The sequence below is a fragment of the Pleurodeles waltl genome, chromosome 1_1, assembly GCF_031143425.1.
Source record: "Pleurodeles waltl isolate 20211129_DDA chromosome 1_1, aPleWal1.hap1.20221129, whole genome shotgun sequence".
Lineage (NCBI taxonomy): Eukaryota > Metazoa > Chordata > Amphibia > Caudata > Salamandridae > Pleurodeles > Pleurodeles waltl.
The window spans coordinates 488,074,753-488,099,584 of NC_090436.1; the positions used below are offsets into that span (position 1 = coordinate 488,074,753).

The window sequence follows — 24,832 nt, forward strand, 5'->3', positions numbered from 1 at the left end:
GACAGTGGGCGTTTGCCAGCAGGGCACCTGTGGGCTGATTGTCGTTACAGAGAAGCTGACATGCATAAAATGAGATTAGCACCTTCTATTCTTGCATTACTAGAGGCCACGGTATTGCTTACTGTGTCACGGGATTACATACAAGGCCTAGAAAAGGCATCGCTCTTCAACAAGTGCCACCTGCACAGAGCGTTGACAGGTGTACGGTGCATATTTTCCCGGCCCCCCCCCCCCCCCCCCCCCCCTGTGCTCCTACCCTTCCCCAATCTCCACACTACAAAGAGGGTATTCGTTCTGTGTAAGCACATGACACTAGATGAAGAACGCAAGCTTTCTTCAGAGGTTTGGCTACTTCTTGTTTATTCTTCTAAGATTTTAGGCAAGTTATTTAGAAAAAAATGAAATATGTTTTTAAGGCAAATGCCATATTCTCTTTTACATAGAATCCGTTCTTTAGCACAATGGTCATATGTTAAAAAGGATTATGAACTGTCTTTGTTTTTTAGCGTGTTTGTGACTCACACGTGTCTCTTTTATGAATCGAATTTATACTGACCATTTAAAGCACTGCCCCTCAACATGGGGCTCGGAGCATTAGGATATCAATGAGCGGTGCCGGGGGGAGAGAGGGTCTCTTGTGGGAGGGGGGAGAATGTAAAAAAGGAAGGGGACAGAAGAGTCCTCAGCCACTTCGCAACTTTCTGTAAAAATCAAGATACTCGGCAAAGGGCGCCTTTAGAATTATAATTGAACATAATTTCATTTTTTGAGATGTTTTATAAGTTCATGTGATAAAGTAAAAGTTAATAATGAGAATACATATATGTAGACATTTCTCGAACAATATATAGGAAATAAAGTAAAAGTTAATTATGAGAATACATATATGTAGACATTTCTTGAACAATATATAGGCCCTGGCTGTTCCTTGAGCATTTTGGCATCTTCCCTTAACCCAAGTCATATACTGGTCTTCCTGTAAAAAAATAAAATAAAATCAAAAGCACGCAACAACACTGACCATAATTTTTGGAGTTTCAATGGTTCCATTTTCTACTAGAAGTATCTCACTTAATTCAATTCAATACACTTTATTCGGGTAAAGCCATAAAAGTATTCAACATTATAATAAATACATAATTTCAAAATATAATACATGACAAAAAGTCAAGTCAAAAGAAGAAGTAAAAATATAACAGTTATGGCATTATAACACTTCATATCGTTTTCTGACTATGAAGGCTCTGGTAATAAAATTTAAGCCACACCAGACTTTAGAAGAACCTAGATACTGGAAACATAATTAACTCAATCTTACACTGTGTGAGATTAACTTCAGGTAGTAAAGGGACCAGAAATTGCTATCACATATATTTATTTAATATGCAAAATAGTACAATCTGACAAATAGATATTTGAGACAAATTATCACACGGACAAGGAGGCAAACTAGAAAACCAATAGCCTTGGAGCGGGAAAGCCACAAGAAAGTGGTCAGTGCTTAAGTGAAACCTTGTTAAGTAAAACTTGAATTGAGGGCTATCAATAGCCAATAGTTGTGTTTCTGGCCCTTGGGTGGTTTTCAGAGGCTGAAATGAGCAGACAGTATGCTTCTGTAAATCCCTAGACTTGTACTGTGTGTGGCACTAATTAAGATAACCAGTTTTAACTCAACTGTTATTTAGCTATTCAGTGTAAAGAATCCGTTTCTTTCAATTATTAGGAACAACCAAGCCTTGAAAATGTCACAGTCACATAATGGAGCCAAAGGGTTTCAATACTGTTTTCCATGGTCATACAATCTTCTATCATAAACCAAGAACAACCAGCTTCAGGTATTCGCCATATCGTAAACTGTAGCAATAGACGTGTTATTCCAACAATATGCTCATTATGTCCCATTACAGTTTTACACTTTTGAAAATTACAACTGTTCCCTGCAGGACTGACAAGAACCTGCCTATAAAGTTATTTTCATGCCTCTGAAGGAAAATAGAACCAGGTTAAGATGCATCCTCATTGTACGGCTCCAGTTAGGCCCACCATAGTTGAAAAAAATCATCCTTACCCAAAGGATACCCTCTTATCCTGTGCTTCATCGATTTTGTTGTTTTGGACCGCTAATCATGATAAAAGATTTAGTTAAACTTACTGTTGGTCCAAATCAAGCATAAAGGAGGTAAATCTTACCAAAAGGAGTTGTAGCTCATTTGAAATTCTCGATCTGAGAACTGCATCGTCCTCATACATAAGAATTGGTACTGGACAGTTCCAAAATACATCCATTTCTAACCCCACAAGTATAATTAATTGAAGGGGAGCATTTGCCATCTGGTCTGTATTACTCTTTAGCCAAAGTGCCAGTATGGAGATACTTAAGTAGAACTACTAAATCAGGTCCAACCCCCATATTTTCCAGAATAGCCCGAGATTGTTCCTTGAGTGTCAAAAGCACAGGTGAGGTCCATAAATACCAGAAGTATGGCACCTCTCCTGATCGTGACATATTTGCAATTAGGTTTGGACTCTGCTCGACCAGTCTGATTCCTTGAAGGAAGCCATATTGAACTTAAGATAGAATACCCTTTTCTAAAGCCCAGGTCTCTACTCTGGCTAATAGTAATGTCCCCAAAACTTTTGTAGCTGAGTCGGATAAATAAATCAGCCTATAGCAGCTTGGGTGCATTTTATCCCCTTTAAAAAAAAAAAAAAATCGCCACATTAATGACTTCTAACCATGACTCAATCATATTGTCAGTAACCACAGCACGTTAAACATTGGTAATGAAAGGTGCCCATAAATCTAGATGTGACTTAAATATATCTATTGGAACACCATCTGGCCCCAGAGCTTTCACTGAAGGGCTGTTAATATGCACCAGCTTAACTTCTTTAATATTGATCAGTTGACTTAATACCAGACCACCTCTGTGGATCATATGCAATTCTATTGCCATAAAGGGCTCAATAATGTAGGAGGCTGTACCATCATCAAAGACATTGGAAAACTGTTGTATTCGCTCATCCCCTGGAATAGACAAACAAAGCTGTGGATCTGTACATAAGTAGAAAAATCAGTGATTTACTATCTCCCAAACCCGTTACTGTCTTTAGACTGCCTGACTGCAGATTTTCCCATGCTTTCAAGTGTATCTTTCGTTTTTTGCTTCGCTAGGGCATTTTTATAATATGCTCTGGCCAGCCTTATGTCCATTCTGTTCCTCGGGAGAGATTTTAACGATGTCATTAATTGTTTATGTACGGCTGAATATATACTATATAAAGCCATCTAAAGACCTGGACCTTGCTTGTAGATTTATTTACAAAACGTCTATTGAAAATATTGGAACATAATTGCAGAAAACCCTTAAGAACTTAGCTTAGGTCCTCCCCCTCAGATAATCAATCATGGAAAATGCCTCTATTATTTATAATCAATTCCTTAGTAAATTGAATGTGATCAGCTCTCTCTCACTCAAGTCTAGTAGCTCGAGTATTAGTTCAGAGCTCCATATATAGGTTCAAGTTCAAAGAAAGGGGACCGCTAGTACAACATGCAATAACTTTAAACGTTTTAAGCAATGGGAGAAATTTCCTCGACGTTAATATAAAATCAGAATCGTACTGCATTGGCCAAATCCATTTCCCTTTAACGTGGGAAGTGTAGGAGGAGAGACAAAGTCAGTAGCACAAACAAAAGCAAGATTATACTTATAAAATTGTTTGTTTAATGCTTTCCCATACAGAGAGCATCTAAAGTGCTTTTGGTCCTCCCCTTAAAAATCTGTAAAACCACATACGTGAATGAACACTATATTTGCATGCAGAATCTTAAAATAACCATCCTAAATAATTAAAGTGCATCAAACAGTGTTGGGAATCTGCGGACTTATAATCAAAGGCCTTATTATCAAAATTAATAATCAAAATGTCAGCCCTTAATATGTGAAACCATTAGGTGCTGGATCAGAGTATCAACTTGATTCTGGAGAGGCACAATGAGACAAAAGCTGCCAAACTCCTTTTGCTCTACCTGAGACTGAAGGGCTCACCTGAAAACAAAAACACTATACCTATAAATTGTTTTGTGTCAACCACGTTTCCTGAAAACAAAACAAATCAAAATTGGACCCAAATGATAACCATCCACATTTTCCAATTTTGAGCAAGCCACTGCAATATTCTTTCTTAGTAACTTGAGTGCCCTATAACGAGGCCATTCTGGCCTACTCTGATTGGACCCTGCTACAATGATTGAAGTAATTGGTACGTCCTCTATGATTGCACTAGGCTCGCTTAATTTTTGATCCCTTACCACACCACTAGAAGTATTAGGGACTATAGGTTCTACAGAGTAGATTCCGTCAGTCTCCTCTAAAGTATCCAGGGGAGCAAAGTGATTTGAATTGTCGATATTCAATTGGATAGAGTTATCTGTCTCCATGATAAGTCTATTAGATGTGCCTGGGCATGAAGAAAAGCTTGTTAATCATGGTCTTTAAAAGTAGCCCAGAGGGTGTGCCTGAATACTTCTTCAAAGAGCAGAGCGGTGAGTTAGACCAGTTAAAGATTGACCTACCACTATAGGACTTTTAAAATGTATAACTATGCAGTCCCGCTCAAATGTTTTGGCACAATTCCAGACCAGTCATTCCATTTGACTGCAAGTACTTCATTTGTAAGGTCTCCATCCCATCAAGCATTCCCATTCAGCCAATGTGTGTCCTTATATTTTAAATCCAACCAATTTTTACTTTTACCCGAAGCCAGCTTAGGCACATCCTCAAGGATAATAACATAAGGTGTGCAAACCGGAGGGATGGAAAGAGGTGGAGTCAAATTGCTAACTTGTCACTGCTACTATGTACATCGGCTACCCTGGGCAATGAATGCCGGCCGACATCTGGTGCATTTAGAACCACTGACTTTGCTGATTACATAGTATTTAGGGGGTGCAGGCGCAACCTGCAACATCCCAGAAGTGCGTATTTCTTGCGAAGGGCCACTATGTGATGCAGACTGATCCAACTGTGCAGGTCAAAGGGTGCAGAGTCTTTGATTTGCACCCTAAGCACACACAGAGTTTGTCCTCCACCTCTTTAGGTCTGTCCTCCATGCCGGTACGATTTCTTAATAATAAGTCCTCATTTTTTCTAAGCAAAGCAGCCTGGAGGCCTTGTATTGTAGTGTGTCATGCCTTTATTTTCAAGGTTGCAGTATCGTGTGAGAGATTGAGCAAATTCACATGGGGGCTTGGTGGGTCTAGAACAATTTGTTCCATTGTCAGCTTAGATCTCGCTTGGGGACCTAGCAGAACACCATGTTCCTACCTTTTTAGGTTTTGCCTGCACAGCGCCAGCACTGTGCTTTGAAAACCTCTTGTCATAAAAAAAACCTAAAAGGGGCTTACTTACCACTCTTAGGCTTCCTGGTCACTTTCATTTTCTTGCTTCTCACAGGTCAGCAGTAGCTTCTCACATCATCAGGTTTCACTTCCTCTCTTTCCTCGTCCGATCCCTGGAACTTGCACCAGGTACCATTTCCAGGTGGTGGCCATTGGCTGGCGACCAGTGTCCTTCCACTGTCTGCGGACTTCTGAAGTACTTTTTTTTAATTTCTTCACTGCATTCCATATGAGTACATGTGTTCCATTGTCTTCCTGCACAGAATGCTTAGTTGGGATTAGGTTTAATCTGCATGCGAGCCCTCAAAGTTTGATTTGCTTGGTTTAGAGGTCCCCTTCCTCACTGTGGTATATGACGGAAAACCTCCCTGGAAATTTGTGTTTAGGGTTAGGTGTGTGGAATACAGCATGCCTGGCATGGGCCTTTCTCTGGTGTCCTGTATGTGCTGGAGCGCCTCCAGTCCATAATGCCTTTCCCTTGTCCTCAGACTTCATGGACTTCCAGCCACTCACCACTCTACGTTCGGGTCTCCTCTGTTTACCAGGGAGTACCCAAATCACTGGTGTTGCACCCTGGAAGTGTGAACGCACAGCTGTGTGTTAAAGTCCTGGCTGAAAAAAGGGCTTAATGCTCCCAAACCAGAAGTCAACCCTTGCCATGACTGTCATAGTCATGACATGGCACGAAGAGCACAGAGTTAAAGACTCTTTGTGTTAGCATAAAAGTTCAGCATGCTGTATGGGGTAGTAAGTGCTATATAAATGCAGCTTGTGTAATATAATATCCATAAAACAGCAATGGATGGTGAGGATGCTGTTTGTGGCACTATGGATTAGCGGTGTTAATATTTCCCAGCTCGATAGTACTCCTTTATGGCATGAGGGTGCATTAACCACCTGAGCTGTATTATTCACTTTCTTACTACCAGGCCTTACACTGTTGGCCATTAATGACTCGACTGAGGGATACTGATAATACAAGTTAGAGTTGTCTTAATGGTTTTCGTTAGAGAAGTTTTCATATTCGATCTTCAAGAATCCCTGGCTTTCAGCTCAGCAGCAGAAGGCGCTACTCTGGCAGAACAACACAGGCTGTGGAACAGAGCCCACTGGGGCTTTCTCTATACGCGCAACAGTTACAGCAGATCTGAGTCCAAGGGTGTCCAGGTCGGTGGTCAGCAACTGTAGGCACATGTGTGCATTTTATGTCCTCTGCAATAAACATAGGTTAGACGCTTGTTCTCTAAATCATACATCATTGCGCGCATGCTGCAGTGCTTCCTGATGTCAGCTTGTGCTTTTGATTTATCCAGAATCACAGAATGTTGAGCCTCCTGCTGAGAGTCAAACCCTGTTCCCCAACTTTGAAGTCAGCTGCTCTCACAGTTATGTCACATAATCTCCCCGTCCGTGTTTGTTAGAAAGATTTCATCATCATGAATGACATCAGTCGGCTGACTTAAATTTTCGGTTGTGTACTCCTGCAAATCGCCCTGCAGCAAATGTGCAACAGGGGTATCAGCCTTGGAAAGTAAAATGACATTCACACACCCAATAGATTTTGCATAGGTAAAACCTATTGGCTTCGTCAATGCTTGTTCTTTTTGAGGGGGGCGAATTTGGGTTAGATGCTTCACCCTCAATTGTCTTGATGCCTTTAAACAAGGAAGGAGCAACAACATGAGGATTTACTTTGAGTTGCTTGGCTTTCGCTGCCGGCAAAAGGGTAATAAATCTCCTTCCTCTTGGGCACCCCACTGTGTTTTGACCTTCCCGGGTAGTGATTTCCAGGTTTAAGACCTGAGTAACCCTTTGGGTTGCATCAATTCTCTCCTTGACTATACTCGTTTACTAGTTATAGTATATATTACTGTAGCAACGAGAGAAGAGGGCGAAGGAACATGGTCTCCTTTGGATGCAGTAACATTTATTTTCTCCATGATGTAGAATAGAATTCAAAAAGTAAGGAGTGAACTTGCCTACCTGTGATATAGTGATCAAAGGACGGTGCAGGGTTGGAGCGATACACAGCAAGTAGCGCACAAACACAATGTTTAGGGTAACTCATGGACTTCACTGAGACGCAGCCGCCCCCGGGCTTAACTTCAATTAATTTTCTGACATAGGTGTCAGAGTGAGCCAACACAACTACTCCCTCAGGGGAGCCTCTTGCATTTCCCCTCCTCGGGCACTTTACACGGTGTTGCCAGATGTAGTGACCCAGTGCGACATTCCTCCCTAACTATAAAATTGAAAACAAAAGTAACAACAAAATACACACAGAGACTCAGCAAAACCACCACTGGCCATTGTGGCATGCAGGAGTTTGGGCCAAACATTCAGCCTGCAACATCTCAGTCGGTTAGAAAGTCATCAAAATGCTTGGAGGATCTAAGGTTTGATCTCAGCTGATAGTGCCCACCGCCACTTCTCGGGATGGATTCTTGGGTGTCCTCATATGTGGTTGGCATATTGACTGCTGCACCAGTCTGTTCTCTGGAAAGTGGTGCTGTGAAGGGCTGAGATTCTTCAGGTTGAGCGATAGGTGACTTTTCGGGCCTTGAGATGTTCTCTGTGACTCCATCTCTTCTTTCCTCGGGTCTCTGCGATCTGTTCAGGGGCACTCCCACTTCCTCATTTCCATCCCCGGACCATTCTCTGGTAACCAGGGTGCTTTGTTGAACAGAGAGATTTTCCGGGTGACAGTCTTGGCCCTCTTTAGGCCATGGTCATGGTGCCTTTAGTTCCAACAATTGTCCAAGGGGCCTCTCCAAAGGGTGCATTGACTATTCATCCTGGATGGCAGTCCTTGACCACGACTTTCTCTCCAACACAACAGTTGTGTTACTTAGTGTGTCGTCATCAGGGGGCATATTTGTTGTTGCAAGCTGTCCTGGTTTTCTGAGTGGTTTAGGAGAGTTGGCTGATCAGCCTACCTGGGATGAAGGGGAATGAAGTCTGTTATAGATCGTCTGAAACACAGCTGGCTTGGGGCAACTCTTGTGGTGGAGTGGGATGTCAGTTGGCATTCCTGCAGTAACTTATAAATGGCACTCTTAATGTTCTTAGCCTCAGCATCAGCAATGCAGATGACTTTGGTCAGTGTTCTTACAAAATGTTCTCCTCCCCGTTTGCTTGCGGCCAGCAAGGTGTTATGCGGCAATGTTTTGTGTTGCAAGATCGCAAATACTTAGCCCACTCGTGGCTACTGAAGGGAAGACAGTTGTCAGTGCAGATCTCGCTGAACAATCAATCCATGGGTAGCCATCATTTTTTCAACTTTCGGTATGACCTCCAATGCTGAGGTGTTTGACACAATTCCTACTTCAGGGTATTGAGAGAAATCATCCACTCTGATGAGCATGTGGTAGCAGTTTAGGAGACTCCCGAAATCTGTGCTAACTGACTGCCATGGAGCTGTAGGGCCTTCTTCAGTGATGACAAGTGCTGGCGAATCTGGCTGTTCAGTTGCTTGGCAGGCAGGTCAACTTCTGACCACTTCTTCCACTCTTTGGTCGAGGCCGCAAACTTTGCTTCTCAGTCTGTTTTTTGATTTCACTATGCCTTGATGGGTGCTGTGTGCTACGAGAATAGTGCGTTGCCTCAAACTATCAGGGAGGACGAGACGTGGTGCTCACAGGAGGCAGCCTTCTTCTGTTACGGAGACTTCTTGTTGAACATTGTATAATGATTGGAGAGTTGCCTTGGCCTCTTCTGTTTGGTACATGGATAAGGAGTCAAGAGGTCACTATTTGCAGGCATTTGTTATCCTTGGTAGCTTCAATCACTTTGGAGAGGGACATGGGAATTAGTTTGGACTTGTCGACCGCCAGATGAACGTATTTTTCTGTATCTAGGGCTTCAACTGCTTCAGGGGGGGTGGCCAAGTGAGCGTGATGAGACAAAAAGTCAGCAGGATTCTGGGCACCTGGCCAATATTGAACTGTGAAGATGAATTCCTGCAGTTGCAAGATCCAGTTTTCAATCCTTGGGGATGGTTTTGATGAGGATCCAGGGAGCAGTGGAATTAACGGCTTGTTATCTATAAGAATGGTAATGGGGTGTCCGTATAGGTATATGTAGAAATGCCAGCATCCCCAATGAATGGCAATGGCTTCACATTGTATTTGTGAGTATCGTTGCTGTGTTGGAGTGAGCATCCTGCTCGCATATGCAACTGGTGCCCACTCCCCACAATCTTGACATTGTGTCAGTACTGCTCCTAGCCCAGTGGGGCTGGCATCTATCACCAACTAAGAGTCTTTACGAAGATCGAAGTAGACCAGGGTCATGTCTGCCAATAGTGCAACGTTGGAGTTTGTGAATGCCTGTTCTTGTTCCTCCCCCCACACCTAGGGGCTGGTGGCTTTGATGAGATCCCAGAGGGGACCTGTGATGTCTGACAAGTTGTTCATGAATCTTCTGCAGTATGTTAACATGCCCAAGAAGCTATGGACCCCTGATACTGATGACAGGGCTGGTGCTTTCGGGTCACAACCAATCCTTTGCTTAGAGTCGGTAATCAAAGAAGCTGATGTTGTTCCTCGAAAACTCAGATTTCTACCAGTGGAGCATCAAACTGTGTTACTTCAGCCTAATGAATACTGCTTGAAGGCAAGTGAAAGGGCTCTTGAGTCAGGGCATGTGCCAAAATATCATCACTCACATTCAGCACTCTAGAGAGACCACAAAAGACCTATTTTATCATATGGTGATAAACTTCAGCTGCACTAGATATACCAAAGTTTAGCTGGGTGTACCACCAAAGGTCGAAATGTGTCGAAAAAGTGGTTATGGGCCGATAGTCGGGATGCAGTGGTATCTGGTGATAGCCAGATCAGAGATCCATCTTGGAAAACCACCTGTGAAGGTGGAAGGCTATACAGCAATGTCATAGTGCCACAGGGATGACTGATTTGTCGACATTCAGCTAGACAACTTTACTTTCTAGACATCCAATGCCATCAAAGAGAGGTGAGAACTCTAGAAGCAGCCTTTCTAGGTCGATGACATGTATGCTTAAGTCAGATTGTACCAGGTTAAGTTCATGAGCAGTCCGGCAGCTTAGGAGGAAGCAATCTCTATCTTGAGACACATAGACTTTTGCTCTGGTGCTGGTGAGGTCTTGAAAAATTTCATCTTGGGACACTTATTCCAGACGCAGAGGTGTGTGGATGCTGAAAGCATTTACTTTCACTTCGGTTGTGCTTAGATATGGGGTGGCTAGGTAAATGATTGTGCACCTCAGCGTGCATGATGTTTATGGAAGCCCTAGTGTCGATGAGGGTTGAGACTGGTAGCCCTGGATGCCCACCCGGCATGCAGTTGTTGATTGGTGTGTGGTGTGGCATGGGTCAGTTGACCATGTGAATTGGACTATTTCTTGCTCAGCATCGTCCATGTCGCTATTGGCGACCGTGGAAGGGTGAGATTCTAGTGCACTGATCTTTGCCTTCAGTTGCAACGATAGTGGTCTTGAGCTGGAGTGGCAGACTTTTGAGAAATGATTCAGCTTGCCACATGAGCTGCAGGTCTTTCCTTGTGTGGGCCAGTCACCTTAGTGGGGGTATGAGCAACCATACCATCTGCATGGTTGGCCTGTAAGTTTTGTTTGGGGAGGTCTCAACTTGTAAGTTTCTCTGCGTATCGCACAACAGGTTCCTACTTGATGGGGGACAGATGGGCTGGGTCCCTGTGGGCCACCCGTGCCTTAGAGAGTTCTTTGGACTTCCCTAAATTTAGGATGTCCCTCATGGACATGTTCACCTCTTGCAGGATGCGCTCGCGTAGTTTCAAGGATGCACACCCCATATGAATTGTGCTCAAAATATCATCATTTGTTTTGGGCAGTGTGCATGTGCTTGCTAGTTCTTTCAGGTAACTGTAGAACACATCTACGGATTCATCAATTTGTTGTCGTGCTTGGCGAAGGAGGAACTGTTCATAGTTGGGGTTAGCGTACAGGTCAAAATGCACTGTGATTACATTCTTGAGTGTCATGTATGTGTGCAGCAGCCCTGCTTCAACAATGACTTTAGAGATCTCGTGTATATCTGTCCCACCTAGGTGAAGGCGGAGGGGCCGGTGTCTGTCATCAGCAATGTTCACAGCCTCAAAGTAGGTCTCAAGGTGTCCATCCCACACCTTCCAGCGAATAGCTTGAATGGGAGGGGGGCTCGTGATGGTGAAAGGTTCAAGGGCCACGATGGACAACATAGTGGGCTAGATCAGTCATGGGTATGCCTGTGTCCTCACGTGGGTGTCTGGAAGTAGAGGCGATTAGGCTGCTAGGGGAGCAGGGGGTGTCAGTTGCACAGTTTGAGTGGGGCAGACAAGCTCTCTGACTGTATAATTTGCTGTCTTTTGGCAGGGAATGCACGATGGCTTGAGAGCGAGTCTGGTGGCAGATTGGTGGAAGCAGCAAATAATTGTCCATGGTGCGGGATCTGGCTTACATGCTGTTTAGTCCCAGTATGCTGTAGTTGGTTTTTATGAAGCTGGAGGTAATCAAGCCATGTGGAGGGAGGCAGCAATAGATGGAGTTGCCCGGCCTGATGAGTACCGGTGTGGGGGCTGCGATGCGTCTGATGTGCAGTAAGCAGGGCTCTAGCAGCGCAGGCAAGAGGATCAGTAGCTGGAGCTTTGGCCTTGTTGGATCACTGTGAGGCAGATAGTACCAGGTTGGGCCTGCAGCATGCGGCAGCAGCTCAGGTGAGTGTTGGATGCTTTTGTGGAGTTGCAGCCGCTTCTGCAAATGAAAGCCTGCAGGCGGGTTGCTCGTGGCATGGACACGCCCAAGAGTTTTCCACTTTGCCAAGTACGAAGTTGGAGCAGTGGCGCACATGAAGGGTTGTGCAGCATCCTTGTGGCCAAAGCAATGTTGGGGAGACGTGCATCAAGGAAGGCACACAGGCACCATGTTTAGAATTACTCATGGACTTCACTGAACTACACCCGCAGGTGGGCTTAGCTTTTATTAACTCTCTGATGCAGACGTCAGGGTGAACCAGCAGAACTATGCCTGAGGGGAGATCCCTGCACTGCCCCTCCTCGGGCACTTTACATGGTGTTGCCAGATGTAATGACACAACCCTACAGACAAAGTGTAAAAAAACGAGAGGGGCAGCCCAACCTCCTTCAGACTTTGACGGGCGTGACAGTCCAGGTTGTGGCACCGCTTCGTATTGCTCTCAGCTCCCTACTGGTTTGCATGGCAGCAAGGCATTGTGGTACTCTTAGTCCTCGATGAAAGGTGTCACTGTCTCACTCGCAGTGCTTATCATGGAATATATTTATTGTCAAACTTTGGAAACTGAATATCAGTTGTTTAAAGTAAATATTCTGAAGTCCCACTGTAATGCTTAAGATTGCTCTCAGTTTTTGACATTTTACATAATAACTGTTTGAAAATATAACACCACTAAGGAGAAAGACCCAATTATTTTTTTACATAAATACGGGCTTGTTGACTGGCTTTGTGCCTCATGACTGAATATTTTGAAATTTAGAGAAAAACTGCACTTTTGCTTGCTTTTCCTTTCCACCAGTGCCCACAAATTAGAAACATACCAGTCCTCTTGTTGTGTAGCCATTTTAGTTATAGCTCCATGCATGTTATTTTAACACACTTGGCCGCTGTGCACTTTAACCTAGATATATTTTATTCAGCTTCATCTTATTATTATTACAATAACCAGTTTTACGGTCTTGTTTTATTTTCATCTATCTAACTGATTTTGCCTAGGCTAGCACTCTGTTCTCAAAAAAGACATTCTTGATCACTCTGTGCTTCTTCCAAGGCTACAGCATGGTACATTGCCGGTGAACGTGGTAGAAGTTTAGTCTCCAACATTCGCAGAAAATACACATCCTTACTTAGGGACATTTTCTCAGAATATCAGCTGTGTTATTATATAAACACTTCCTTGTCCCTTATACGTTAGAGGGAGATTCCAGCCCAGGAACCACGACTGTATGCTGATTGCTGAAGGCTTCGCTACAGATGCTAATGCAGACCACAGGCCTTTGCTCAGGTATGGGGGTTGATGTCTTCCCAGGGGAACCTGAAAGGCAGAATTAGAGCTTCACATGCTGTGCTCAAATTAGGAAATAGTCCATCGATCATAGTGACAATATGATAGCGTTGTTTTTATGCTTCACTCTTGTCATTACAGTTTTAATACTGTCATGTTGTGTTGTCGTGGTTATTGCAGCTCACACTTTGCTATCTAAGATGCAGTCGTTTTAAACTCATTATTGAAACATATACTGCCTCTGACTGTCATTTATATATGAAACTGAATTGTAAATGAGAGAACCGGATGCGACCTGAGTAACCACGACTTCCCTGAGAAGTCTAGTATGTCATGCACTCGGCTGCCCAATCATCACTGTTCTTTGGTAGAGATGAGGCACTGCTAGTTAGCCGGAGCAAAACCTGGATTGGAGCGACAGGTGTCACCAGCAGTGAGTTAGACTCAGTCTCCCACACCGCTGGCGATTCTGCCGCTCAAACTCCAGTAGTCTCATTAGAATAATGAGAGCCTACGTGACACTCTTATGTTAGAGAAACAGTAGTTCATCTAGATGATGCAGCGAAAAACTGAGGTTTTGGGTAGTTGCTTGGGACTGTATCCTGTTGGTGACAGTTTTCTCTAAGAGCTAGGAAAGCGCTCTGAAATCCAAATGAACATTACTTCTGTTACCTAGCTGGGTGAAGTAGAAGCTATACTGCCTAGAGGTGAGAGAGAAGCCCCCAACTGAGAATAAGACCTGCACAAGTTCCAGCGGATTGTAGTTCTCCATTGGGGGATTCAATAAAGGCATAAGCTGGCCAGACAACAAGAGCAACTCATAGTCAAGCTGGGCAGGATTATCATTAACAATTGATAGTCATCAGAGATTGAAGGGTTGCATAGATCATACCTTCCAGGTGCCCATCTATGGTGAGTCTGCGCCATACTCCATATTCAGTCCCAGAGCACCAAATCATTTTCTCCCAGGTGTTGGTATTGTGACCCATTGGGTGGGTTCTGTTATCATGATTCCAGAACCATTCAATCTTTCTCTCTTGCTCTTATAGTTACGAATATATATATTAAAATTGTGGTAGCGCTCAGACAATATATTGCAGTTCCCAGAAGGAACTAGCTAAGCCTGTGGGTCTAGTCAGGGCCTACAGGCCTGTTGGTGCCGTGCTAACTGAAAATGTTGATGGTGGCCAACCTGCTTCAAGTTGCATGCCCCTTTGAGTAATCCTTTGGGGTGTTTTGGCGGGTGCTAGCCCACCCTAGCATCTCAGTCTCACTTCAAAAACTAAGTATTTGAGACCAGCTGGGCCTCATCCTGAACTGTCTCACTGGACACTGATTATTTGTTTCCCTGGAGCCTCTGTCGCCTCTTGAAATAGATTAAAGATTTGGTGAATTTGCTCTCGGGTACTTCACTGGGACCCCTGCTCCAGTTTGGATCATGAGTTTTTATTGGACTTTGTTGGTTATTGTGACTATTTTGTTGGGAACTCAGATGCACCTTATTAGTCGCCCATTTTGATACATAGAGTTATAGAGACACTAGAGTAGAAAGACGGACTTATGATGTGCAAAGTGCACACATTTGGCCTTATTTAGGTACTCTTGGTATAGGTGGGTGGGTGGGCGGTGATCAGGACTTTAAGGGAGATAATAAACTGCGGGGTATCTCTAAAAGAGGCCTAGACAAAGGAGGGTGGCTAGGAGTCGTTACAAGTGGTGTGGCCCACCTAATTAAGGACGTACATAAATTAATTATATTTGGAATTTTGTGCTTCACAATTTGTTAAAATCGCATGTTGCCTGAAACACTGGAAGGTGCAAGGACACCAGGTCACAGGCCAGCAGATGACCACAAAGCTGAAAAAAAATGCTCTTTTCTTTTGACGCTGGGTCACAGTCCATCTTCTGGGTGTGGGAAGAGAAGCAATATAAACCAAAATTATATTGATTTTCATTACTCATCTCACCATCAGACCTAGCGTTGCTGATCTGACAGAATATAGGGCCAGATGTAGCAAAGGGTTTTTCCCATTCTGTGTTAATGGGAAAATGTGTTCGTACATATGGCCCATAATTCTTTCTTTCTGCTCAGAAAATTAAGGGACTACATAGAGCGCCCAAGAAGAACCCGTTCCAGTCACCCTTTAATTACTGTCAGTGCGCAGACCTGGCAGGACCTGGCCCACTTAAAGTCCTGGGGACAGATGCTCTGTCTCTGCTAGTCTGTGTGGCTGACGCATATTTAGATGTCCCTCTAAATTGGTTGGTATTTTTTTTTATTGTTTACCTAAGCTGCTCTTCCATTCAGGGCGGGAGGCACTTTAGCAAAATAAATATTGACAGCAATTTTTCTAGGTCACGGTGGTACGGTCTGCATTTTGTAAACTTTTCTGACGAAACACTAGCAAAGTGGTTAGTTTTTCTTTACAAAATAGAGCAACAGTCTCCCTGGCCCACGAGAGTATTTTGCCCAGTGTGTCTGGGACATTTTTCTATTTTTTCTGTGTTATACTGTTATGGTGTACATGGTGGTTGTGGACAGGAAAAAGCCCAGCAGACATAGAATGCACACATAAGATAGTTATGTTTGCTGGCGGTTGTCCGTGAGAAGAGTTTTCTTTTCCGTGCGGGGCCCTCCGATGTCAGAAAAAGTCCCATAACTAACCTCTAAATGAATAAGTGGATGTATGAGGTGTGCGGACCAGATAACCGTCAATTTGGACACATCTCCGATTATGGCCCACCTCTAAATTAGGGCCATTATATTTTTCTGTCTAACACCTCTGCAGTAGTAGGAATTATGCAGCCATTGAGGACCAAGTTATAAGCAGGGTTGACAACATTTTTACACTGTCTAGGTAAAGTCTTCACTTCTGTACTATCAGTTTAACAGTTGAATACAACAATCGGCAACTAAAAAGTGACCATCTAATGTTTGCCAAAGTGTAGTCAATGTACGACAAACACGCGTGGCTCCAGATTCAGTAACTTTCAATACTTTTGTGATAAAAAAAAATATTTTTTTGACTGAAATCTTCAAAACAGGGGAGTGGATGGAAAAAGGAGCAATACTAAAGGGGAGAGATTACAGGAGGGGTAAAGAGGAGTTAGGGAAAGATTAGGGAAGGATTGAGGGAGGGGCATGCACCCACTCACAAAAAAGTAAGCCTAGTTACAAACTCCTCTTCCAACGTTACTAAAGCCAAAAATGATCCAAAACAGTTGTAAATGTACTGCAGCTGGGAGCTGGAGTAAGTCCAGCACCATACATTCCCAACCTCTGATACTGCAGCTCCCTTTCATGGAAACTAATAGAGGAAGGAACTTAAAACACTCATTTGCAATGCAACGGGTCTCGCGTTTGCTCATGTTAGAGCTGATCGCGTAGTAAACTCCTAACCCGACTTTTCATCTATCGGCAAAAGTGCTTTTATGTACATAAACCGAAAAAGTGAAATTAACTATGTAAAGCGCTCGACTTCTGCCAAGCGAAATCGCGCTAGGAAAATAGATAAAAAGTAGTCCAAGATCCGACAGAAAACAGCGAGCCTCGCATGTTTTCTGTACTTGGTCGCTGCGCTCCAGGAGGGCTAACCTCGGAAAAGGCATGACGTGTGCATGCCGTCCACTAATGAAAGCAAGCAGATTTTACTAGGCAAGCCCATGAACGAATGAAACACACTGACGTGACGTCGACAGGGTTCCGATCCCTTTTCTAATAACTAAAGCGTCTCGCTGCGATACGCATGCGCGAGCGCATGCAACGCAGGCTCGACCCTAATGAAACCCCATAGAAAATAAATTCAATTATTTAATATAGTTACAATATAAATACATTCAATTTAATGCTAACGTATATAACAATAAAATATTTATTTTATTTTAACATATTTTAATAGCCATTTTTGAATTAAAGGTTGACATTATTTGTATTAAATATAATTAAATTAATTGTATGTATCATTTTTTATAATTATTAATATATGACTTTTTTTTTAACTTTAGTTGGGATTTTTTTTTATAATTAAACTTACGAAGAATTATTTTAATTAAATGTGGCACATCTACATCAGTTACATATTTAATCTAAAATTAATTTAGTAGTGCTATAATTGTTTTTATTTTGTATATTTATCTGGTGGTGGAGAGCTCCTTATGGTAATGTATTTGGGAAAAGTTAAACACGTTTTTTACACCAAAAAATATAGCAAAAATATTTTTATGTTAAATACTATTGTAAATAATTGTATATATTTATTTTAAATGTGAAAAAATTCTGCTGCCTTCCCGACCAACCACACAATCAAGCTTTGAAGCCCCACACCACCTTGTTTTTCTCGGTGCAAGACAGATGGTTTGGTGGCAGATTATTTCATTATTAAGACTCCTCCCTCCTTAATTTACTCTTTTATGTGCCTTGTCACAAAGTGCGGGACAGAACAGACACCAACCCAGAGAAAGGAAAAAGACAGGATATAGAAATAGTGTTTTATTGGAGCCCTGGCACACACCATAAACATTTAACTTGGGTAGCGACGTGCTTGTGGTTTGCTCCTGCGGACCATGTGACAGCAGTTACATGTTGGGGATTGATCCAATCTAGTGAGATTTGCTCTAGGTACGGTTTCTGGCACTGATGAACCCGAGAGACAAACCACCAGATACCATGTCTGCTCTTGCAGGCCTGTGCAGGGACACACTCTTAATGGGAACGGGACGACAGAGTCATACCTGCGCTATTTAGGCTATCCTCCAAGCCCACAAATCATGACTAGAGTAGAGTAGGACAAGGGAGGAACAACCCCTGGGCGAATAGTTAAACTCAGAACAGGAAGAGTGACCGGGAGGAGAGTAGTAGACCGTGGTGGTTACCTGACAGAAGCCCTTCTTCCTGGCAAGTGGGCTTTTCGTAATGGAAGAGGTTAAACAATAGGTCACTGGAGAGGGAGGATAGTAGCAGATCTTGAGGGTTACCCAACAGAAGCCTCTTCTTTGCTCCAGTGCACAGTGGAATACAGAATGGATGAACAAGAACCTAGGGAAACCAAAGTCAGAATTTGATAATGGGTACAAATGGGAACAGAGAGTTTGAGCCATGACTGAACTTATGGACTCACTGGAAACATGAATAGGATATGAAGGTTAGTATCCTAATTTCTTATAATGAGTGAACAGAGGATCAGATGAAATAATATAATTTGTATTTTAATACTTTGGCTCCACGGCATCCTTTATAACGTTTGCTCGAAAAGCAGCTTTTCAAGTTCAGGAAATCACTGAAGACTCAGCTCCTCTGTCTGGCCTTCAACAGCCTCCTCTGCTGATATACAGTATACTTTCTTTTTATAATTTGAGACTTGTCAGAACTGATTTCCTTTTTACCATCTATTTTATATCACCCTCAAGATAATTTGAAGTGACCACCAAGCTCCCCAGAGTGCCAAGGCTGCCATTTATTTTTTGCCTGGGATTTTCCTCAATGGGCAGGAGCATTTTCAGTCCTGTTTAGGTCAAAGCCTACTAGACAGCACAGCTGTCTGGTTGCTACCAACATCTTGGGGACATTAACCCCTTTGCTGCCAGGCTTTTTCCCCCTCAGGTGCCAGGCCTTTTTTTGGCTATCTGGAGCAGTTCACGCTTAGACCCTCATAACTTTTTGTCCACATAAGCTACCATGTGAAATTTGTGTCCTTTTTTCCACCATCCTAGGGATTCTAGAGGTACCCAGAGTTTGTGGGTTCCCCTGAAGGAGACCAAGAAATTAGCCAAAATAGAGCAAAGATTTCATTTTGTTTTAAAAAATGGGGGAAAAGGGCTGCAGAAGAAGGCTTGTGTTTTTTTCCCTGAAAATGGCACAAACAAAGGATTTGCAGTGCTAAAATCACCAGCTTTCAGAAACAGGCAGACTTGAATCAGAAAACCACATTTTTCAAGACAATTTTGTCATTTTACTGGGACATACCCATTTTTACTATTTTTGTGCTTTTAGCCTCCTTCCAGTTAGTGACAGAAATGGGAGTGGAACCAATGCAGGATCCCGGAAAGCTAAACATTTCTGAAAAGTAGACAACATTCTAAATTCAGAAAAGGGTCATTTGTGTAGATCCTACAAAGTTTTCCTACAGAAAATAACAGCTAAATTACAAACTATTGAAATTGAGGTGAAAAGACAAGCTAGTTCTCTCCACGTTTTACTCTGTAACTTTGTCCTGCGATGTCAGATTTGTTAAAACAATATACCGTTACGTCTGCTGGACTCTTCTGGTTGTGGGAATATATAGGGCTTGTAGGTTCATCAAGAACCCTAGATACCTAGAACTTGAGCTGCATCTTGCAATGGGTTTTCATTCTATACCGGGTATACAGCAATTCATTTGGTGAAATATAAAGAGTGAAAAATAGGTATCAAGAAAACCTTTGTATTTCCAAAATGGGCACAAGGTTTTGAGAAGCAGTAGTTAGTTGCACATTTCTGAATTCTGGGGTCCCCGTACTAGCATGTGAATTACAGTGCATTTCTCAACTAAATGTCTTTTTTTACACACTGTCTTACATTTGAAAGCAAATAATGTAGAGAAAGACAAGGGGCAGTACCACTTGTTCTGCTATTCTGTGTTCCCCCAAGTCTCCCAATAAAAATGGTAACTCACTTGCGTTGGTAGGCCTAGCGCCTGCGACAGGAAACTCAACATGGACACATCACATTTTTACATTGAAAACCTATGTGTTTTTTAGAAAGTGCCTAGCTGTGGATTTTGATCTCTAGCTCAGCCGGCACTTAGGAAAACCTACCAAACCTGTGCATTTGTTAAAGCTAGAAACCTAGGGCAATATGGGATGGCGTGACTTGTGGGGCTCTCACCAGGTTCTGTTACCCAGAATCCTTTGCAAACCTCACAATGTGAACAAAAAAAACGCTTTTTTCTCACATTTCGGTGACAGAAAGTTCTGGAATCTGAGAGGAGACACAAATTTCCTTCCACTCAGCGTTTCCCCAAGTCTCCTGATAAAAATGGTACCTCACTTCTGTGGGTAGGCCTAGTGCTCGCAACAGGAAATGCCCCAAAACACAACATGGACACATCACATTTCCCCAAAGAAAACAGCTGTTTTTTGCAAAGTGCCAAGCTGTGGATTTTGGCCTCTAGCTCAGCCGGCAGCTAGGGTAAACTACCAAACCTGTGCATTTTTAAAAACTAGACACCTAGGGGAATACGGGATGGGGTGACTTGTGAGGCTCTCACCACGTTCTGTTACCCAGAATCCTTGGCAAACCTCAAAATTTGGCAAAAAAAATACTTTTCTTCACATTTCGGTGACAGAAAGTTCTGGAATCTGAGAGAAGTCACAAATTTCCTTCCACCCTGCGTTCCCCCAAGTCTCCAGATAAAAATGGTACCTCACTTGTGTGGGTAGGCCTAGTGCCCACAAAAGGAAATGCCCCAAAATACTATGTGGACACATCAAAATTATCCTATAAAAAAACTACCTGTTTTTGTGGGAGGGATTGGGGGGGGGGACACCTGCATTTTTGGTTCTGGGCTCAGCAGCCATACCTGGAAACCTACCAAACCCAGACATTTCAGAAAACTAGAAACCCAAGGGAGTCCCGGGAGGTGTGACTTGCATGGATCCCCCAGTGTTGTCTTACCCAAAATCCTCAGCAAACCTCAAATTTAGCTAAAAAAAAATCAATTTTTTCCCACATTTCTGTGTGGGATCACCGCACCGGGACAAATTTCCTACCACCGAACATTCCCATCAGTCTCCCGGTAAAAATTATACCTCACTTGTGTAGGTGGGCCAAGTGCCTATGACAGGGAAGAGCCAGAAACATGTCAAAATTGAGGGGGAACCAAAGCGGGTCCAAAAGGGCAGTTTGAAAAAAAACATTTTTAGGCTGACAAGTGGGGCAGAATTTTTATCGGTATAGATGAGACGATGCTGGGTGGTAGGAATTTTGTGGAATCCTGCAGATTCCGGAAGGTTCCATCACAAAAATGTGGGAAAATGTGTGATTTCCATCAAAGTTGGAGGTTTGCAGGGCATTGGGGGTAAGAAAATGGTGCGGGTGCATGTGAAGCGCACCACCCTGGAACCACCCAGATGTTTAGTTTTCAGATGTGCCTAGGTCTTGTGGATTTTTCTACATGGCAGCATCCCAAAGTCCAAAAAGTGCAGCCCTCACCATTCTAAGTGGGGCGATTTTGAGAGTTAGCCAAGCTCTCATGGCCCAAATGTAAAACCAAAGCCCTAAATAATCAAATGTCATCTTGCTTGTCGTGGGATAACATGTTTTAGTGTGCGGGGGAGAGCTGAAAGACTGTTACCCCCTTCAGCTGGGGTGGGGCCATAACCAGGCCCATACTGGTTGGTAGCCACCAACCCCCTATTTTTTGTTTTTTTTGTCATTCCCTGGTATCTAGTAGACTTTCTGCTCCCCCCAGGGTGTTAATCGGGGGTAATTGCCCCATCTGCCCACTGGTGGGCATAACAACTTTGACCCCATTTATTTGGTGTGGGGGTCTCTGGTGGGCTTTCTGCCCCCCCTTGGGGGCAGATACGGCCAACAGTAATGTGCCCCCATGGGGAGCGACCCTTGGCCAAGATCTGCCCCCCAAACAAAACACACACATTCACACACACCAATCCCTGGTGCCTTAGTGGTTTCTGACCCCTCCCCCATATTGGCCTAATAAAAATAGGCTGATCCACCCCCAAGGGGGGCAGAAATGGCCTAAAGCCCAGCTCCCCACATAAAAAAACAAAAAAGAAAAAATCCCTGGGGGCAGATCAGCCTAATTACAATAGGCCGATCTGCCCCTAAGGGGGGCAGAAATGACCTAAAACAAATTTGCCCCCTCCCCCCAGGGGAACGACCCTTGCCTAAGGGGTCACTCCCCTCACTGACCAAAAAACAAAAATGACTGGTGTCTAGTGGTTTCTGCTCCCTTTGGGGGCAGATTGGCCTAATAAAAATAGGCCGATCTGCCTCCAAGGGGCGCAGAAATTGTCTAGAGTTTATTTTACCCCCAGGGGAGCAACCCTTGCCTAAGGGGTCGCTCCTCACATATAAAAAAAGTTAAAAACATACACAAAAAAAAGATCCCTGGTGTCTAGGGTTTCTGCCCCCCCCCCACCCCCGGGGTCAGATCGGCCTAATTATAATAGGGCAGAAAAGGCCTAAAAATATTTTGCTCCCCTGGGGAGCGCCCAATGCCCAAGGGGCACCTCCCCTTATGTATAAATATATATATTTTTAAATTCCCTGTGTCTAGTGGCAATTCTGCTGCCCGATCGCATCGCGATCGGGCACCAGAATTGCTCAGAGACAGATGAAAGGAGAGGAAAGGCCTTTACTCTCCATTCATGCCTCTCTCGCCCCCTCCACGTGATCGGAGGAGAAACACTTTTGCATTTTCCCTCTTATCCACGCTGAGGTGGTAGGCCTCTGATGAGGTCAGCGCGCAATCGCGCGCTGACATCATCAGATGCCACAGGGGGCGGGGTGGAAGGGGAAGCGATTCCCCTTCCATCCCTGCCCTGAGGATGCCAAGGTGATGCTCATGGGGGGAGCATTAGCGACCCCCCCCCCATGAGCCAGTCCAAAAACATAACTGTTACGTCCTTGGCGCCTCAGCGCCACAGCCAAGGACATAACCGTTATGTCCTTGGCTGCGAAGGGGTTAAGAAAGCTTCCCTGGGAATGAATTCCGCCCATTGCTTACCATTGGCTTTGTTATTATATAACACACATTTGCGTACTTTATATTTGCTGGCACTATTTGTTTTAGGGTGTCCAGTTTGAGTTTGTCTCTTCCCTTGCCCAAACCTTATTTGCTGTATTCTTTCACCAGTGCTGGATGTCTGTAAACGGGCCTTTATTCCTTGTTCTTATCTTCTCACATTTTGTGTGCATTCAAAGGCATAGGTCAGACGTCAGACTCTGTCTTTCCAGGGAGCTTGTTGTTTACTTTTGTTTCTCAGATTCCAAAGTGAGATTTATGTCACAATCATGCTGGCTACTGGGGGTGTCCTGGAGGGAAGGCGGTACAGTGTTATTTTTTTTTCTACCACACAACACAGTTTAAATGTCTGTAAATTAACTGTGCAGATATTTCAGAACATACCAGAACAAGGACAGCACAAATGAAGCAATTTTTGGGGCGATTCTACCACACCATACATTCTCCATTTTACCCTACTCCACTTTGCTGTGTACCACTCCTTGCCTCTGCACTCTACTCTGCACCACTCCACTCTGTATCACTCCACACTGGGTGACTGCACTCTCTACTCTGCACCACTCTACACCTCTCTACTCTACACCACTCTACTCTATGCCAATGCACCCTATCCCACACCACTCTACTTTGTGCCACTGGACCCTTCGCCACTGCCCTCTAAACCACTCCACTCTTCACCACTTCACTCTATACCACTGCACTCTACACTAATGTACTCTATGCCACTGCTCTCAATACAGCTCCTCTCTGCACCACTCTACTCTACGCCATTGCATCCCATGCCATTGCCCTTTATGCCACCGTACTACACACCACTGCACTCTGTCACAGTCTGCTCTGGGATACTGCACTGTTTGCCACTGAACTCTCTGCCAGTGCACTCTATGCCACTGCACTCTACTCAGCCCCACCCAACTGTACACCACTCTATGCCTACCCTGTACCACTCCACCCTACTCCAGTGCACTCTATGCCAACCCATTCAACACCACTCTTATCTACTCTGCATCACTGCACCCTATGCCACTACTCTACCATGCACCTCTCCACTCTACTCTGAAATAATCTACTCTACACCACTGCATTAGACACCATTGCACTTGGTGCCAGAGCACTCAGCTTTGCACCACTCTACTCTTTACCACTGCATTCTACTCTAAACAGTGCACCCTAGACCAATGCCCTCTACATCACTTTACTAAAAACCAATGCACTCTATGCCACTGCATTCTATGCCAATCTACTCTGCATCGATGCACTCTATGCCACTATGCTCTACTCTGTGACACTTTATACCACTGTACTCTAAGCCAACTGCACTCCACACCATTGTACTCTCTGCCACAGCTCTCTATGCAGCTCCTCTCTGCAACACTCTACTCTATGCCATTGCATCCCATACCAATGCTCTTTATGCCACCCTACTATACACCACTGCACTCTATCACAGTCTGCTCTGGAATACTGCACTCTTTGCCACTGAACTCTCTGCCACTGTACTCTATGCCACTGCACTCTACTCTGCCCCACTCAAATGTACGCCACTCTACGCCAATGCACTCTATGCCATTACAACCTATGCCTCTCTACTATGCATCACTCCATGCCACTGCACTCCACCCTGCACCACCCACTCTACTCTGCACCAC

The 24,832-nt window shown here is 43.9% G+C and overlaps 1 long non-coding RNA gene across 1 annotated transcript in view; it reads right to left on the reverse strand.

Annotated features, from left to right (window-relative positions):
* Window positions 1-887: 887 nt before the first annotated feature.
* Window positions 888-24,832, reverse strand: part of LOC138285235 (uncharacterized) — a 41,119-nt gene continuing 17,174 nt past the window's right edge. The window contains exons 2-3 of the long non-coding RNA XR_011201546.1: window positions 18,310-18,472; window positions 888-976 (exon numbers count right to left, since the gene is read on the reverse strand). This is a non-coding gene — a long non-coding RNA (uncharacterized lncRNA). The remainder of the gene's footprint in view (window positions 977-18,309; window positions 18,473-24,832) is intronic.